Here is a 17,622-nt window from a genome sequence, read left to right as displayed (position 1 = left end):
ATTAAACACTAGATTACTACGTTCACTTACTATTGTGTATTATGTATGTATTCTATTCCACTGATCTACTACTCTATTGCTTATCCAATACAAGATTTTTTTTAAAATGATAACTGCTTTATAATACACTCTGAGATCTAGTATGGCTAGGCTGCCACCTGCCTTCATATTTTTTTTAGGAAATACATATTTGGACAACAACTCATTGGACTAGATGTTCCTATATAATGATAAATAAGACATGATTCCTGGCCACAAGTTTCATATAAACTGAAAAATTACATCTACAATCTGGCAGAGGATATAAGATATGTAGGGATACAGACTGGACACGATTTCATTCGCATAGGGACTTCCTAGTGAGGAATTCCCCTTACTCTTATCCTGCAGGGTCCTATGTTATTTTCCTATTACTTTGGACTACCTCTTTAATAAAGCTTCTTTCCTTTCATACATCCCACAAGAAAAGGAATAAGTGACTTGGCATTGTACTTTAGAAAGTTGCTGGTTCCTAATTTATAGTGCTCTTTCTATATGTACTATAGGTACCTACATTGTCATTAAGTTCTAGCTCAATAACTTTTAATGCTGATATTTAGAAATAAGTTTCAGGATCTTAAGGGTTTAAGGGTTGATTTGCATCTACCTATGAAAAGAGTGATAGGATGGAATAGAGAAGGAAGAATTAATGACAAAGACCTTAGAGGGATTGGGGTTGTCTGTTTGTTTCTCCCTCTTGAGAGGTATGGTATTCAAGAAATGTAGGAAAGCTTGAGCTGCACCAACCAGTACTTTCTGGATTCCAGAGCTATTAATCTAACCATCATTATTTACTAAACACAATGAAATCTTGTCCTCTAGTTAGTACATTTTACTGATTTTTAAGATACATTTTTTTGGAGGCAGCTAGGTGGCGCAGTGGATAGAGCACCAGCCCTGGAGTCAGGAGGACCTGAGTTCAAATTCAGCCTCAGACACATAACACTCACTAGCTGTGTGACCCTGGGCAAGTCACTTAACCCCACTGCCTAGCCAAAAATATATAAATGAATAGATAGATAGATAGATAAATAAATAACTTCTTTTGAACTTCTGTCTTTAAAAAAAAAAAAAACTTAAGGTCAAATTCTGTGAAATACAATTCCAAAAACATATTTTAAGGACTATTATCTGCTCCAGGGCTCTTGAAGGAACATGTGAAATTAAAGGGTGTTTTGGTATTTATGGAACATGTATTTAAGTGGTTGATTGTACAAAATAGCTGATTAATCTTTCTGGAAGTTTTCTGCCTAGAAATGAGCATTGATTAATCAACTTTCTGAAGACTGAAGATCTTCCTTCAAACTATTTTCATTATTTCCTCATGATTCAAATTCCGTGGGAAAGAGGAAGATCAGTTCCTGCTTTACCTTTCATTCAGAGTCTTCAGAATCTCTTCCTCTTTTGTGGTGATTCATGATTTGGCCACGCAGAAAATATTTGGGAGTATATAAATTGGTTTGCTTAAGAAGTCCACAGAAATCTCCTCTACAGTATGCTCAATAGAAGAGTCATTGCCTTTGTTTGAATATTTCCAGCGATGGAGAGCTCATTACCATTGATAAAGGGACACTGTGGAAAATGTTGGGAACCTTCATTTCTACATTTGTATAATGAAAGATGATGATAAGACCTGTTTTTCCTACCTTCAAAGGGAAGATTCCAAGGCCAGAATCCAGTAAGATATGTAAACCATTTTGTAAATTGTAGAGCTAAGAAATGTAGGCTGTGGTTATTGTTACTGGACACCTCTAATTATTCTAAAGCTGTCCCTAATCTAAAGCTCCTTCATGATAACTTTCATCTATTCATTCTAGATCTGCCTCCTGGGGCCATAGTCCTTCTGTATCACAATGTTTTACATATTTGAAGGGAACTGTTTTGTTCTATCCTAGTCTCCATTTTCAATTTTACTCCATGGCTTGTTCTCTAAGACTAAATATTCCCAGAAGCATTAACATCCATAGCTTCTAGACATTTATCATCCTGGTGGTCCTCCTCCAGAGGTGTTCTCATTTATAAATGCCACTCTAAAAGGTATTATGCCTAAAACTAAATACTGTACACCAAATGTTTTCTGACATAATATACAGTGGGACAATTATCTCCTTCATCATAGACCTTCTATTTCTATTGATAGAATCTAAAATGACATTAGCTTCTTTTTCTTCTTCCTCTTTTTTTTTTTTGGCAGCCATGTCAAATGTACTATTAGCTCACAGTGAACTCAAAAGTCAAATAAAATTCACAGGCACTATTGAGGTATTTAGCGCTGTGTCCCTCCCTCCCCATTAATTGAACCCAGAGTGCCGTACTTGTGAATTTTGTCCGTTGCTGTTGTTCTTGTTGTTGTTGTTTCTTTGTCTCATCCCTCACTGGCAGCTGCTACCTGTTGTTGCTATCAGTATACCTACTTCTATCAGCTCCTCCATTCTTTACTAATTATACATGGACCAGGAAACCAGGTACCTAAGCTTATTAGAGCTGTACCTGAAAATTATAAAATGGGCTTAGATTCTTAAAATCTAGCCACTGCTTACCCATGTTCAGACTCCTTAAGAGTCTGCCTAATATGATGGATGTTCTAATAAATCTTGTCTTTGGCTGAAAGAAGGCTTGGGTTGAATTCTTTTGGGCACGACCCGCGTGTTGTGATACTGGGGCCCCAGCACCCCTAAATCCCTCCTTAAACCGCATCAGGAGGAGATGAGGAATTGTACCAGGGGGATTGTAGCAGGAAAGGAGAGAAGAGAGTACATTAGAAAGATGTTGCAAAGGTATAATCTGTAGACCTTGGCAACAAATTAGACATTGCCTACGAGAATAAGGAGTTCAGGATGACATCTAGGTTGTGAGCCTGGGGGCCTGGGAAGTGGTAGTGCCCTAGTAATAATAGGGAAGTTTGGAAGAGGGGAGGGTTTAAGGGTGAAGATGATGAGTTCAGTTTTAGATACGTTGAGTTAAAGATGTCTGTTGGATATCCAATGAGAGATAACAAAGGCAGTTGGAGATGGGAAGAGCAAGAGTTGTAAAAAGTTAAAGAGGGCTGTTAGAAAAATAAAAGAAGATAAGAAAAAAAGAGGGGACTTTTGAGGGAGGGTAAGAACATCCATAATGGTTATTTTAAATCTCAGATCTAGACCCTGCCTCTAAGAGTCCAAGGTGACAAAAATAAAATAGTGGGACAGAATCTACTCTAGGGAATGTTAGAGGAGAAAACCAATCACATTGTTAAGAGAAGTAACTCTACAAACAGTTTTTATGGGAAACCCAATAAAGGTTAGATCTCTAACAGGAAAGGATCTTATTCCTCTAGAGGGGAAAGATCTGTATAATTAGAATGGTTAACTCCCTAAAGGTAATTACCTGTTCATATGACCAGCAGAGAAAAGGGAAGTGATAACAGAAACTTTTATAGTGCTAAAAACCTAAAATAAACCTTATCGGGTTTATCTCGTATCCTTCTGGTCAGCTTTTTACTAGGAGATAAAAAACAAGTCAGATAAACTATTCCATATTAAAAAGTCTACGCCTTATCACTTCCCAGGTAGCATTTTAACAGGATTTTCCTTGGGAAAAATCTTAACTCATAGAAGCAGGATAACAGCGGAGACTTTGAGCTCTAAAGCAGGATAGTAATAAAAGGCAGGGTTTCTGAAACACCTCAAAGTGTCCAGATCTGCTTGGTGCTCCCTCACACAAACCATCCTTGAAAGCCTAATATATTCAAATAATGTAGAACAGGAGTTCCCAACTTGGGATAGAGAAGCTTTTCAACAGAGTATAGGGAATATTTGACAAACAGCTATATAATCTTAATAGAATTAATTAATCCCTTTTATTTCTCAGGTACATATGTGTGACAAACTCCAGAATTCATTTCTTTTCCTAATGATTAGAAATTTGGGAAGGTTTACTGAGAAAAAGATAATAGGCAGCTAAGTGGCACAGTGGATAGAAAGCCAGGTCTGGAATCAGGAAGACCTGAGTTCAAATTCAATCTCAGACACTTACTAGCTGTATGACCCTGGACAAGTCACTTAACCTTGTTTGCCTCAGTTTCCCTCATCTATGAAATGGGCTAGAGAAGGAAATAGCAAACCACTCTAGTATCTTTGCAAAAGAAAATCCCAGATGGGTCATGAAGAGTCAAATATCACTGAAAAAACTGGACATTAACAACAAAGGAAAATAGATTAAAAGGCAAGGCAACAAGTATTCATTAAGGGATTACTAAATGACAGGCACTATCCTGAGGATACAAAGAAGGCTAGTTCCTGCCTTTGAGAAGTTTACTTTCCAATGGGGGTAGACAAAATACAAAAGGGAGCTGAAAGTAGGGGAAGAGTAGGTATGCACACAGGGGCAAGATGTCAAAGTCCTGAAAGTCAGAAGCAGAGCAATGAGGGGAACTAAAACCGAAAAAAAAAAAAAATTTTTTTAAATTTTAAAAAATTTAAAAAAAAGAAAATTATAAAATGCACCTAAAGATTTCTCCTATGAGTAAAGCTCCCAAGGTTTATTATTCAGACTTTATGACATTTTTGGATGCTCAAAAGTCCTTTTTTGCTCCATTACTGATTTTTGACTGTGTGAAAACGTAATTAAGATTGTTAAAGAAGTGACCCCTATACAACTGAAATATTGCTTAAAGACCTAAAAACCTTTTTTCCCACATAAGGAAGAAAAGCTAGTATAATAGATGCAGAGTCCCAAGCTTTTATGACTATACTCAAAATGAAACCATTCTTTACCACATCTTAAACTGCTAAGTCAATGGGGAATGAAACCAAAAATGACAGATGTGTAAAGTATCTCAAGCAATTTAACTAAAAGGCTGACACAGAGACTAAAAAGTAGCTTTAATAAACAAAATATGATTACCTCATGGTAGAAGCATCTGTCAGAAAGCAGGAAGTATGAGTTCTATTAAGATCATAAAGGATGAAAATGACAGAATTTTAGAGTTGGAAAGGCCTTTAGGTATTATCTAGTCCAACTTTATACACAGTAAAGGAATCATTTCTCCAACATCCTTGTCAGGTAGCTTATCTAAATTTTAGTTAAATATTCATTACCCCATAAGGCAGCCCATGTGTTCATTGGACAATGTCGCTTGTTAGAGAGTCCTTCTTATAAACACACAGAGAAAAAAAGTCTCCCATTGTTTAGAAGACGATTGATTCATAAATATCCTACTTAATAATATGGCCAATAATTTCATTTTTATTTTCTATAATTTTAATAGGGTTTGACAACCAGGGCCGTTGTAAAGGGAAAAGATATCTTTCGCAGAGTATTCTAGGTATCAGTTCTTGCCCCTGTTTAACATCTTTATCAATGACTTGGACAAAGAAGGCACACCTGTAAAATTCTCAGATGAAATAATACTTGGATGACAGAGGAAGGATCTAAAGTGATTTTGACAAGCTAAAACAAACAATGGGATAAAATAAGCAAGAGAACTAATAGGGCTAAATATTAAAGTCTTAAACTTAGGCTCAACAAAATCAATATCACAAGTGTAAATTGGGGGAGGTGTGGTTAAATTAAGTGTTTAACTGAAAATGGTCTGGGAGATTTAGCTGCCTTCAAGATCAAAATAAGCCAATTATTTCATACAGCAACCATACAGCTAAGTAGAGCCAAGGTTGCAATAAGTGTGGAATAGCAGCTAGGATGAAGGATGTGATTTTCTGTTATACTTTGCCTGGGTTAGACCACATCTGGAGTATTGTAATCAATTCTGGATACCATATTGAAAAGTTAGAGAGTATGTAGGAGCAGCAACCAAGATGATGAATGATCTCAAGATAAAGATGAGAAAATAAGAAATGTTTATCCTAGGGATGTTTATACTGGAGAAAAGAATACTAAGGAGGGACTTGAGAGTGGTCTTAAAATATGTGAAGAATTATCATACAGAAAAGGGATCAGACTTGGCCCCAGAGGGAAAAGCAACAGGGGAAATATAGCTAGAACTTGCAAACAGGAATATTTAAGCTTAATGTAAGGTAAAACTTCCTAGCAATTAGTGTTATCCAAAATAAAACTGGGTTGCTTTGTGAGACAGAACTATATCCAGCAATTTTAGTATCTGGAGAAAGCTTCAAAAAGTACAGTTAGGGAAAGTAGCATGATTTGCATCATATTAGAAACACAAACAATAAGAACCACCTCATTATGTCAATAGACACAGAAATGCTTATAATAAAATGTAACACATCTTTATCTAAAAGGACTTAAAAGTGGGAATAAATGGATTGTTCTACAATATGACAAATGCTATCTAACACTAAAAGCTAGCAATGTCTATAATTGTTAAATACCTAGAGACATTCCCAATAAAATCAAAGGTAAAAAAAAAAAGATGCACATTGTCACCACTATCATTAATGCTCTAGAAATGCTAGCAATGTTAATAAGGCAAGAAAAAGAAATTGGGGGAATAAACATAAGCCAAGAAGAAACGAAAGTACTGCTTTTAACAGATTACATGATTGTTTACTTAGAGAATCTTAAAGATCAAAGTAAAAATTGAAATAATTATTTACTTCAACATAATAGGATATAAAAATAAACACATAAAAATCATTAGCTTGTCCTTGCATTATCAACAAATGTAGCAGGGAAAGAAAAATACACTTTTTTCAAAATAACTAAAAAATATAAAATATCTGGTAGTATATCTATTAAGGCATACACAGGAATTATATGACTACAATTGCAAATCACTCATTATATTACTAAAGGAAATGTTAAAATTTTTAAAAAATTTTATTGTTCATGGTTGTGGTGTACTATATAATAAAATGAGAGTACTACCATACTTAATTTACAGATTCAGTTCTATGTCAATGGAACTGCCAAAGGATAATTTTATAGAACTAGAAAAAATAACAACAAAATTCATCTGGAAAAACAAATGGTCAAGACTCTCAAATGAATTTTTTTTTTAAGTAGGAAGGAAGAGGACCTAGCAGTAAATGGTATTAAACCATAATGCAAAGTTGTCATCATCTAAACTAATTGGTACATGTTCAAAAAAATTGACCAGTTGAACAGACTAGGTACTAAGAGCCTGAAGAAAGCAAACATACTAAGTGTAAACAACTAGGGTAAAGACTTACTGTTTTATAGAAACTATTGGGAAAATCATAAAGCAGTCTAGCAGAAATTAGATTTAGGCAAAGTTGTGCTGGAGCCAGCTCTAAATGGCTTGTGAGAGCCATTGCTAAATTTTCAATGTGAACATTTACAACTCAGAAATCAGCAGTCACTAAAATGCAGGGCTTGATTTATTGTCTTATTGATTGCCAAGAATTAAATAAACATTGACAACACAGATTAAACTTAAAAATGTGTAAGTATGTATGTATACTCCCACTGAGTCTGATTGTTAAACATATACCAGCACATCGCTGTATTACTTATGCTGTTTGAGCTCAGCAGGAGTACAATAGAAGGTGAAGTTATCACCAGACTAGAAGCCTGCTGACTGTAGGCTAATAATAATTGGCACTTAAATAGCATGTTAAAGTTTGCAAAAAGCTTTACATCTTTTATCTCATTTGAACCTTACAACACTCCTCGTTTAAGCCAATATTTGACTCCAATGTTTACATTATGAAGTTTCTACTCAGCTCCAGTCATTTCATCATGATTGCTTGAAAATCCTCTCTTCTACAAGAGGACCATTTTTTTTTCCATGTAGGATTATATTCAGTTTTGCAGAGGAAGCCATTCTTGGCTATAAGCCCTTTCAATACTGTATTCCATGACTTTCCTTCCTTTACTGTAAATTTTAGCAAAGTCTTATAAAATTCTTCCTGTGGTAGCTTAGTATCTGCAATCTTTTTGGCTACTTGAAGTATTTTTTTGTTTTTTTGACTTGGTAGGTTTTGGTTTGGGCAATGACATTTCTTTGGGTTTTCAGTTTGGAGTTTGTCTCAGGAGATGATTAGCAGATTCTTTATATTTTCACTTTGCCCTTTGGTTCTAATATATCTAGGCAGTTTTTTGTTTATCACTTCTTGAAATATTTCACCTAGGCTTTTTTTGTTTGGTCATGGTTTTTGAGAATGATGATTTTTAAATTATTTCTCCTTCATCAGTTTTCTATGCCAGTTGTTTTTGACAGTAAATAGACAATATTTCTTATTTTATTATGGTAATTGCATTCTAAATCCTCTGTTTCATAAATATTTTTCTACCTTCTGTTCTAAGCTACTTTTCCTCCTTTATTTTTTTTTAATTCCAGAGCTCTTATTTCACTTCTTATCTCTTGCTTCATTTCTTCCAACTACACAGTCTTTATGGCCAAGCTATTGCTATTTCTATTCCTTGTGGAATTTCTCTCTTCTTTTAGGTTTACCTCTTGGGCTTCTCTTAATCCACAATATTTCTCTACTATATTGGTGTTTTCTTCTGTTTACTCATATTTCTTGTCTTAGTTCTTGGATTGGGACTTTGTGCCAGTAGCGGTCTTTTTCCTTTTAAGTATATGTGTATGGAATCAGTAGGCCCTGTTCGGTCCTGTTCACTTTGTATTCTGGATGCTACTGCTGCCATTCTGCTAGGGATAGTTATTACTAGGCCCCCATCCTTTGCCTAAATCTTTGGCTTCTTTTTCACTCTCTTGGTAGTTCACTCTAGGTGCCGGCCTTGGTCTGTCCATCTCCTTTCCCTAGCAAAATTCCCAGTCAGGAGGTGGTTCTATCTATTGCTATAATCCAAACAGGCCTGAACCAAATGGTGGAGATTTCACTGGTATCAGCCTCCTCTTATGAGGCTGCGGGGACCCTGAGGCTTTAAGGTGGCCTTGTCTTTTGCTATGACTCCCACAGCAAAGGTAAAATGGCTTATGCTAATCACACTGTAAATATGTGTTAGTCAGGATTTGAATCCAGGCACTCCTGACTCAAAAGACAGCCCTCTAGTCCCTCTGCCATCTTGCTTTTTTCATAAACCATTATATCACATTGAAAAAAGGAGATTATTTTGACTTTACTTTTTCCTTCGATTTATTTTTCTTGATTATTGCTAGATCTATAACTTTTAAAAAAACAGTGGTAACAATGAAAATCTTTGCTTCACCTCTGATCTTATTTTAAAAAGGTTTATAGTGTTTCTCAATTAAAAATGTTTACTCTTGACTTTAGATTAATTCTTTTTTCTCATAAAAAGAAAAAGTTCGTTTATTCTTATTTTAAAAACGATTCCACCTTATATTTGTGCTGCACTTTGACAAGGGCATTTTCTACATCTATTGTGATTATCATTGTCATCATTAAGATTTTTTTTTTTAACATAAGTTACCACAGTACCAGACATAGCATGGCAGGTGGATAGCCAGCCACAAAGCCAGGAACCCCTGGGTTTGCATCATGCCTCTAACATATACTAGTTATGTGACCCTAGCTAAGTCACTTAACTTCTTGGTGCTTCTAGGCAATTCTCTAAGTTGCAGAGAAGGTGCTAAATTGCATAGGTTGAGGAGGTTTACTCATTGAGGAGGCTGACATAACAACGTAATCACAGGTCTATTCCCTATCACATTTATAGTTTTCCTATTGCTAAATCATCCCTGCATTCCTGATGCTCCCATCAGATTTCAGGATAAAAAAAGAAAGAGTAAATACTCAATAAATGCATGCTTGATTTACCTATTTATCTCTGTAACTACTTCTTTTAACTTGCCACCATTCTTCAAGGCCTAAGTTTCCTACAGGTACAAGACCACAGGGTTTTGTTTCACTCCTTCCACTATATGTTCTCTGTGGCAGTAGCACATTCATTTCTTAGGTATAGAAAAGTGTTTTATGCAGCATAAGAGAAGAAAATTGAATAATGCGGGGAGGAAAGGTAAAAAGGAGAGGGTGAGGCAAGAGGGTATAGTTGCAGATTCAAAAGTTCAGTTTACAAAGTTTGATCCTGGTCTTCCCTGATCAACTGGATTGTTTTGACTGGTTAACTGAGCGCTCCTGAGTCTTGACTGTCTTATCTCACTCCATGGCTATTTCCTCCTGACTAATTTGTCTTCTAGGTATGAACTTGCATTTCCAGATGTGCCACAACCTAGCTCTATGTTATGGGCTTATCTAAAGTGACAAAAACTGGACTCCAAAAGCCGGTGGAGACTGGGCACCCATCCTTAGTCTTCACTTAAAGCCAATCACTGTATACCTCAGGGTTAGTCACAAGTCATTGAGCTTGTTTGCACCTCGTGCCCTTGAGTGGATCTCAAAAACTACATGTTGTTACTATAATTACAAACTAAGAATTCATGACTGTATCAAAGTCTCACCTCAACCTCCACAATAACAAGGCAGGTCCATTTTTACCACTAACACCCATATATGCATGTACACTCAAAGATCAGGTAGAATTCAAAATCTTGGATCTGAAAACAAAATTATTTTGGAATGAAGTGATATGGAGTTGAGGACATACAATTCAATTTGCTTAATGAAAACAGAATCTCTAAAGCACAAGAGAACAATTTTTTAGCTAAAAGCAGAGCTTTTTAGTAAATATAATAAATAGGATCTGAGGGAGAGAATTCACCCAAGATTGGAGAGAGGACATTACATAAGGTACAACAAAGAAAAAAAAAGTTCTTTTTCAGGGTCTATCCTAGGGCATTAAGTCTCTGTGAGAAATGTAAAGTGCTTAAAGGTAAATATATTTTATATTCTGGAAAATATTACAGAGGAGCTGAAAGCTTTAGCAGACTGATTCAAAATAGCAGAGCAGCAGGAAGATGAGAACAAAGACTTTAAAACCTAAAATCAATTTGATTTAGTTACTAGGATGAATATGATAGATATTAAAAATTTGGCATTAATTTATTTGAATCATCAAGGCTCTTCCTCTTTATAAGCTGATGTTATATGTGTGTCAGTTATGTAGACATGTAAGTATGTATTCTGTGTACTGAACTTACAAGAAACAACTTTTGGTGGGCAGCTTCAATTAATAGCTATGGGGGTTCTGTGTGCGTATGGAGTGAGACATGATCGCCTCTCTCCATGCATTTTCACTAACTGTTCCCTGTCCCTACAATTCTCTCCCTCCTCACCTTGATCTCCTGGCTTCCTTCACGTCCCTGCCAAAACCAAAAACCCACCTTTTTCAAGAAGCTTTTTCCAGTCCCCTTTAATGTCCTATTGATTAACTCTGATTTATCCTGTATCTATACCTGTTTGTACAGAATTTTTTTATGTTGTCTCCCCCATTACACTGTGAGCTTTGTGAGAGTGACTGTATTTTTGCCTTTCTTTTTATTCCAACAGTTCAACCCAGTGCCAAGAACATGTTGTTGTTGCTGAGTCATTTTCAGTCATGTCCAATTCATCATGACCTCATTTAGGGTTTTCTTAAAGATAATGGAGTGGTTTGCCATTTCCTTCTCCACCTCATTTTACAGATGAGAAACTGAGGCAAAGAGGGTTAAGTCACACAATTAGTAAGTGTCTAATGTCACATTTGAACTCAGGAAAATGAGTCTTCCTAACTCCAGGCCCAGCATTCTATCCCCTATCCCACCTACCTGCCCTAAAAAGGGAGATAGTGATGACTACAAAGCAGCATGGCTTCAGGAAGAATAGGTCATGCCAGAATAACCTCATTTCCTTTTATGACATAGTAACTCGATGAGTAGTTTAGGGGAATGCTGCACAGACTATCTCAGTAAAGTGTCTTGTGCTAACCTCGTGGACAAGATGGAGAGGTATGCACTAGAATATAACACAACTAGATAGATTCAACATGGAGGAAGCGATTGAACTCAAAGAGTCATCAATGTTTTGATTTCAACTTAGATACACATCTCTAATGGAATCTCACAAGGATCTATCCTTGAAGGACCATTATGTAGAAGACAGATTAAATTCTGCTTAACCTTAGGAGGCAAACTAGGAACACTAGGTAGAAAATATAGATTTAGACTCAACATAAGGGGGACATTCCTAGTAACCAGTGCTGTTCAAAAATGGAATGGGCTGCGTTGGGAATAGGTTATCAAGCAAAGGCTGAATAACCATTAGTTGGGTATCTTGGTTATTTTAGAATTAATCTATAGCAATGGTGTCAAACTCAAATAGAAAGAGGGACTCCTAATCCACACACAAGGATTCGTGAATTTTTATTTATTTTGTTCAATATTTCCAAATTACATTTTAATTTTGTTTGGGCTGTATGTACTCAGGCCTCCTATGTGTTTGACGCCTCTGGTCTAGATGGCCTATGAGAGGTCTTGCAATTCTGAGAATCTGGGCATGCTTCTTTTATAGCTTTAAAGGGCACAGAAACTTCAGTCATTTAGCCTGATATTCAACCAAGGGGCCAAATCCTACAACATGTAAAAAAGGTAACAACGGAAGAAGTCAAAAGTTTTCACTCTTAAGGAATTCTGAGTCAGGGAGGTACATTTAATCCTTGAAAGATCAAAGGAGGAAAGAGTAGCCTAGGAACATAGAGAAAGGTACTTCATTGCTACTAGAGAAGAGAAGTTTTTCTTTTTACTCCTTGTATAAAACTAAAGAATGCATTTCTCCATAATTTAGATGCTTCCATTCGCTTCCATTCACCGAAAATAGATTAGAAATGGATTCATCATAATTTTTTGCAAAATATTTATGGTTATAAAATTTCTATAAAAATGAAGAAATAAAAGTACTTTTCCTTTACAAAAGTCTTGTGCATGAGTCATAGAAGCTCTGCCTAACTAGGCTAGTAGCACTTCTTTTGTACTTAGCCCATTGTTTCTTCTGTCCAATGAGTAAATTTTCCCCAACCTGATTCTAATTTAATCCCTGTTAAATAGCATTCATTATAAAATGATTCTTTTTGACTTACAAATCACTTGTCCCTTCCTCATTAACACAACTACTTTTTTTTTACTGTCTCTCTCTCTCTCTCTCTCTCTCTCTCTCTCTGAACTTGGTTTTTAGATAAAGATGTTGGTCTTTTTTTGGCCACTCCTAATTAGCTACATTACCCATAAAGCTTTTATCAGCCAGGTTTGGTTTGCATTTCCTATTTTTTTTTAAAGCATTCCAACTGTTAGGATTTTAAAATCTAACCGTAAAGTGATTTGTTATGGTCAGCATTTGAAACTGATTGTTTTAGCAATTTTTGTGCTTCTAGAGCTAATTTTAACTTTCCTAATTATAAAGCACCCCTGGGATGTTGGCATGAAGGTCGCTACTGTTATACACCCTAGTATTCCATTGCAAAATATTCGGTCAGTATAACAAAGGAAGTTTTGAATCTCCAACATAAAAACTACAAATCACAGAGTTAAAAAATTTCTTTAGGCAATAAATATGTAGGCTTTTGTCTGTCTCTCTTTATACAATGGAAAAATAGGCTAAAATGATTAGAATAAAGTGGTTTAAAAGAGAATTATAGTCCTCTCAAATCTCTCCTAGTATAGACTGAACAAGATTAATAATCATATCAAAAGTCAAAAATGAATATAAAAACTATCTACATGGGGGTATTTCTTGTATTTATTTTGCTAATTACTACATCTTGGTTCCCTGACTAATGATAAGGTATTTTTTCCCCCAAAATCTATAGAGCAAGATCTTTTGATCACAGCACCACAGTATGAAATTCAATTGTGTCTAAATTGGAAAACTACAACTCAAGGTTGAAACTCTTGAATCCATTTTAGATGACTTTACAATTTAAAACATCCTTTAAAATACAGTGAAACCTAATTATTATAATTCCAACTTCAATAATTCTGAATGTGAAATAATTGAGGCTAACTAAAGTTTATCTCTACTAAACAAATCCTTTCTTTATGGACAGTAAAATTTAACAGTGTTAGCAACATCAAAGGAAGGGGTGCCAACATAATTAAGAAAACAAACATTTCCCCAAGTATTTCCATCTACTTTATAAGGACCATTAACATAATTAACATTATATTTTAATTAGAAATCATTTAAATAAATTCATTAAAGAAACAAACGTAAAGATTTCCAGTAAACAAAGCTTTGTTGGCTGGCCTTGCTTGAGTTAGTGAATATGCTTAAAAGTAATAAAACTTTATTTCTTTTAGAATAGTTTGATAAGTCAAACTTTTTCACTAACTCAGAACAACTCTTCCTCTAACTAATTCAAATCTATGATAGTGCCCTACATATTAATAAGTGTTTGTTGCTTGTTTAAAATATTACTAAAGGGTCCATCAAAAAAAATCAAAAACTTTGAATGGATGAACAATTATATGTTACTTATATTTTTTACTTTGTTTATGCTTTTTAGTGTGATTCATTGCTTGATACAAGGTAAGTGCTTAATAACTGTTTGATGACTAACTTTAGATATTATTTTGTTAATCCTAACTATTATGTTTCTTCAGTGTTATAAACTAATGGTCATAGATGAGGATTTGTATAGTGACTAAATTAATTTAGGCAAAAAAAAAGATACAAATAGTTTAGGTACCATAAAAGTTCCTATCTATTGCCAGTAATTTGGTGTGTTTTATTTTTAATTAACAATAATAATTTTAGATAAATAACAACAAAATGTGGAATTTACTAAAAAATTACTAAAATTAATTATAATTGAAAATATTTTTCCTATAAATTAAAGCTTAATCCTTCAAGGTCCCTCTCAGAGTGCTAAATACATGATCTTACAATTCTTTTTTAGTTTATTTTTAAATTTCAAATCTTTTAGCAATATCTTAAGCAAGCAACACATAATTATTGAGGTTCTAAGGATAGAAGAACAAAAATCAACATTATTTAACCTGAAGGAGCTTAAAATATTCAAATAATTACAATTGATACTAAAGTTATAATTTAAGTAACCAAGGAAAAATTCAAAATTTGATTTTGCAATGAATTGATGAATCAGTTTGACCAATTAGAAGAAGCCACCAATAAATTATACAGCTCAAGAGAAAAACAAAATATGGCTTTAAAGTGTTAATTATAATTGTGAACTTACTGTGATGAACGTAGTCAGTCTTGTGTCATCACTGTTGCGCAACCTACACCAGAAAACAGACATCAATCAGCTAAGTCATTCAGGTGAAAAGATGCACAAAGTCTGAGTGGGGAAGAATAAATAGTCTGCCATACTAAAATGGTTCTATAAAAATCATACAAAAATTCCAGATATAATTTTCAGTAAATGAAATACATGTATTACACAAATAAATAAATATATCAATGTGGGTTAAAAATAAACAATTTTCATTATATTTTATGATATAGAAATGCTTTGGTTGTGTCTATAATTGGCAAGGAAAATATCAACTCTAGAGTTAGTAAATTACAGAGTGCCTATATTATGAACTTTCATGTATTTGTTAAGAAAAGAACCACAGAATCTCACCAAAGGGAAGTTACAAATGGATTAATGTAAAAAATAAATGTCAAATTTTATTTATAGATACTCCTATCTCCAGGAGAAGGTGCTGTACTAAGAGCAATGGTTTTTGCCACAAGTGGTGCTGGGGCCACAAGTTGAGTCTACTCTGTATAAAATGGAAAAGAAAGGTAGAACTGCAGAAACTGATGAGGCAACTGGATTATTCAAGAACCTAAAATGAAAAGCTAGTGAAACAAGTTACAGAATGAATAAGGCTATTACTATGCATGCTCCCAGAGTCTTTTAGATAAATACACCTAAGAGAAACATCAAGATAGTTGCTTATAACTTCCAACATTTAAACAGAATCCTTTGATTGCACATCTTTTAGTTTAAGGAAAATGACTTGACACGTGTTTTCATTGGCATAAGGAACTTCAAGGTGAAGAAATGCTATTCTTTCAATCCAGGTCAGTAGCATGTCTTAAAACATACAATGTTAGAGAGTTGTCAAGAGGAGTGAAAGGTTAAGTAACTCAAATTATATTCCCCACACTGGTACCTTAACAAAGTAAAAAAGGAAATATCTAAACGGCTTAGGAGCCAAGTCCAGTACTACAAGATGAATGTAAAACTGATTGAGGGTGTGTCAGAGTTACAAAAACATATAACACAAGTTTCCATTAAAAATTTGACAATGCTTCCTGCTTCACACTTGGTCATCACAAGCTTAATAACATACCTGAAAAATTACTTATAACTAGTTATACTTTGAATTTTTTATGTGGTATGCCACACATGCTGGGAACATTAGTCTATCATGAGAATAACATGAGAATACTAGTAGAGTACTTAATTGCTAATATTAGCAATGATAATTTAAAATCTGTCTTTAAAGATTTAAGAAGTAATAATTTATCCTTTTACATGAGGATTCTATTGACTCATTTTCCTTACACAGGACATGAATTTGAGCTGCTTTTCTAGTGACAGGCATTTTCAGTGTCATCCTCTCTTTCATCAGGTTACCTCATGATCAACTCATTGTATACCTACTTTATGAAATAGATTTCCAGGGATATTTTTGTCCAAATCAGCATTATAATCAATCAGCTTACTGAGAGGCAACATGTATAAAAAACTCAAGTCTTGTCTCTGACATACTAGCTGTGTGACATGAACAAGTAATTTGACCTCTCAGTGTCTCCAAGCAGTTCTCTATAACAAAGGTTCTTAACTTTTTGGTGTCCTGAATCCTTTTGGCAGTCTAGTGATGCTAATGGATCCCTTTTCAGAATAATGTCTTTAAGGGGCAGCTAGGTGGCACAGTGGACAGAGCACCGGCCCTGGAGTCAGGAGTACCTGAGTTCAAATCCAGCCTCAGACCAAACACTTGACACTTACTAGCTGTGTGAACCTGGGCTTAACCCCAGTTGCCTAAAAAAATAAAAAATAAAAAAAAATAATGTCTTTAAATGCATAAAATAAAATGTATAGGATTACAACAGAAACCAACAATATTAAAATAGTTCTCTCTTAAAAAAAAAAAGTTCATAGACCCCAGGTTAAGAACTCCTGCTCTAAAACTATAAGCAAAGATAAGTTAACTCATTTGCACTAAAAGATGGAGTTTTCTTACTGGGAGTTCCCTATAGTGATGAAATCACAAGTCCTGATCAAAAAAGATGATCTGCCCTGTACTGTACTCCGTCATACAGAGGAAAGAGATCTTGTGCCTGAAGAGTTTTCAATGTAGCTGGGGGGGGGGGGGGGGGAAACAATGAAAGAATAGTTAAAGTGATCAATTGTGTAGTACTGAATATAAATACTATTGGAGTTCAAAGAAGGAAGAAATCAATGTGTGTTGCAGCATAACACATAGGAGCCTTCCCAGAATAACTGGGAATGAGCTAGGGCATATTTACTAGAGTGACTTCTCTGGGCTTCAGTTTTCCGATGTAATTGGGAAGCAGCAAGAGTACTGGATTTGAGATAAAGGATTGAGAATGCAGCAGAGGTCAGGTGGAAGTAGTGGACCACAGGAGGAAAATAGCAAAAACAAAGATAAGGAAGAAATGGGCATGATGTGCTGCTGGAACAGTGAAGAAATGAATCTGAGTGTAGATAAAGTTTTATAGGGGAGCAGTGGAAAAAATATAATTGAATACTAGGATAGGACCTGATTAGGGACAGCCCAGAAAGTTAGCCAGAGGAGTTTAACCTGATCCAGTCACCAATGGGTAG

At 34.9% G+C, this 17,622-nt stretch overlaps 1 protein-coding gene across 14 annotated transcripts in view; it reads right to left on the bottom strand.

Moving 5' to 3' along the window:
• BAZ2B (bromodomain adjacent to zinc finger domain 2B) overlaps positions 1–17,622 on the bottom strand; it is a 342,755-nt gene that overhangs the window by 245,065 nt on the left and 80,068 nt on the right. For all 14 annotated transcript variants that reach the window (XM_027865747.1, XM_027865733.1, XM_027865732.1 and 11 more), the window contains one exon: positions 15,013–15,055. The gene's annotated coding sequence lies outside the window, so the exon portion shown is untranslated. The remainder of the gene's footprint in view (positions 1–15,012; positions 15,056–17,622) is intronic.

This window comes from Vombatus ursinus, unplaced genomic scaffold (genome assembly GCF_900497805.2).
Source record: "Vombatus ursinus unplaced genomic scaffold, bare-nosed wombat genome assembly UNPS02014779.1, whole genome shotgun sequence".
In the NCBI taxonomy this organism is placed as follows: Eukaryota; Metazoa; Chordata; class Mammalia; order Diprotodontia; family Vombatidae; genus Vombatus; species Vombatus ursinus.
The sequence above is the reverse complement of the archived record's forward strand: the minus strand, read 5'-3'. Positions and strand labels throughout refer to the sequence as shown.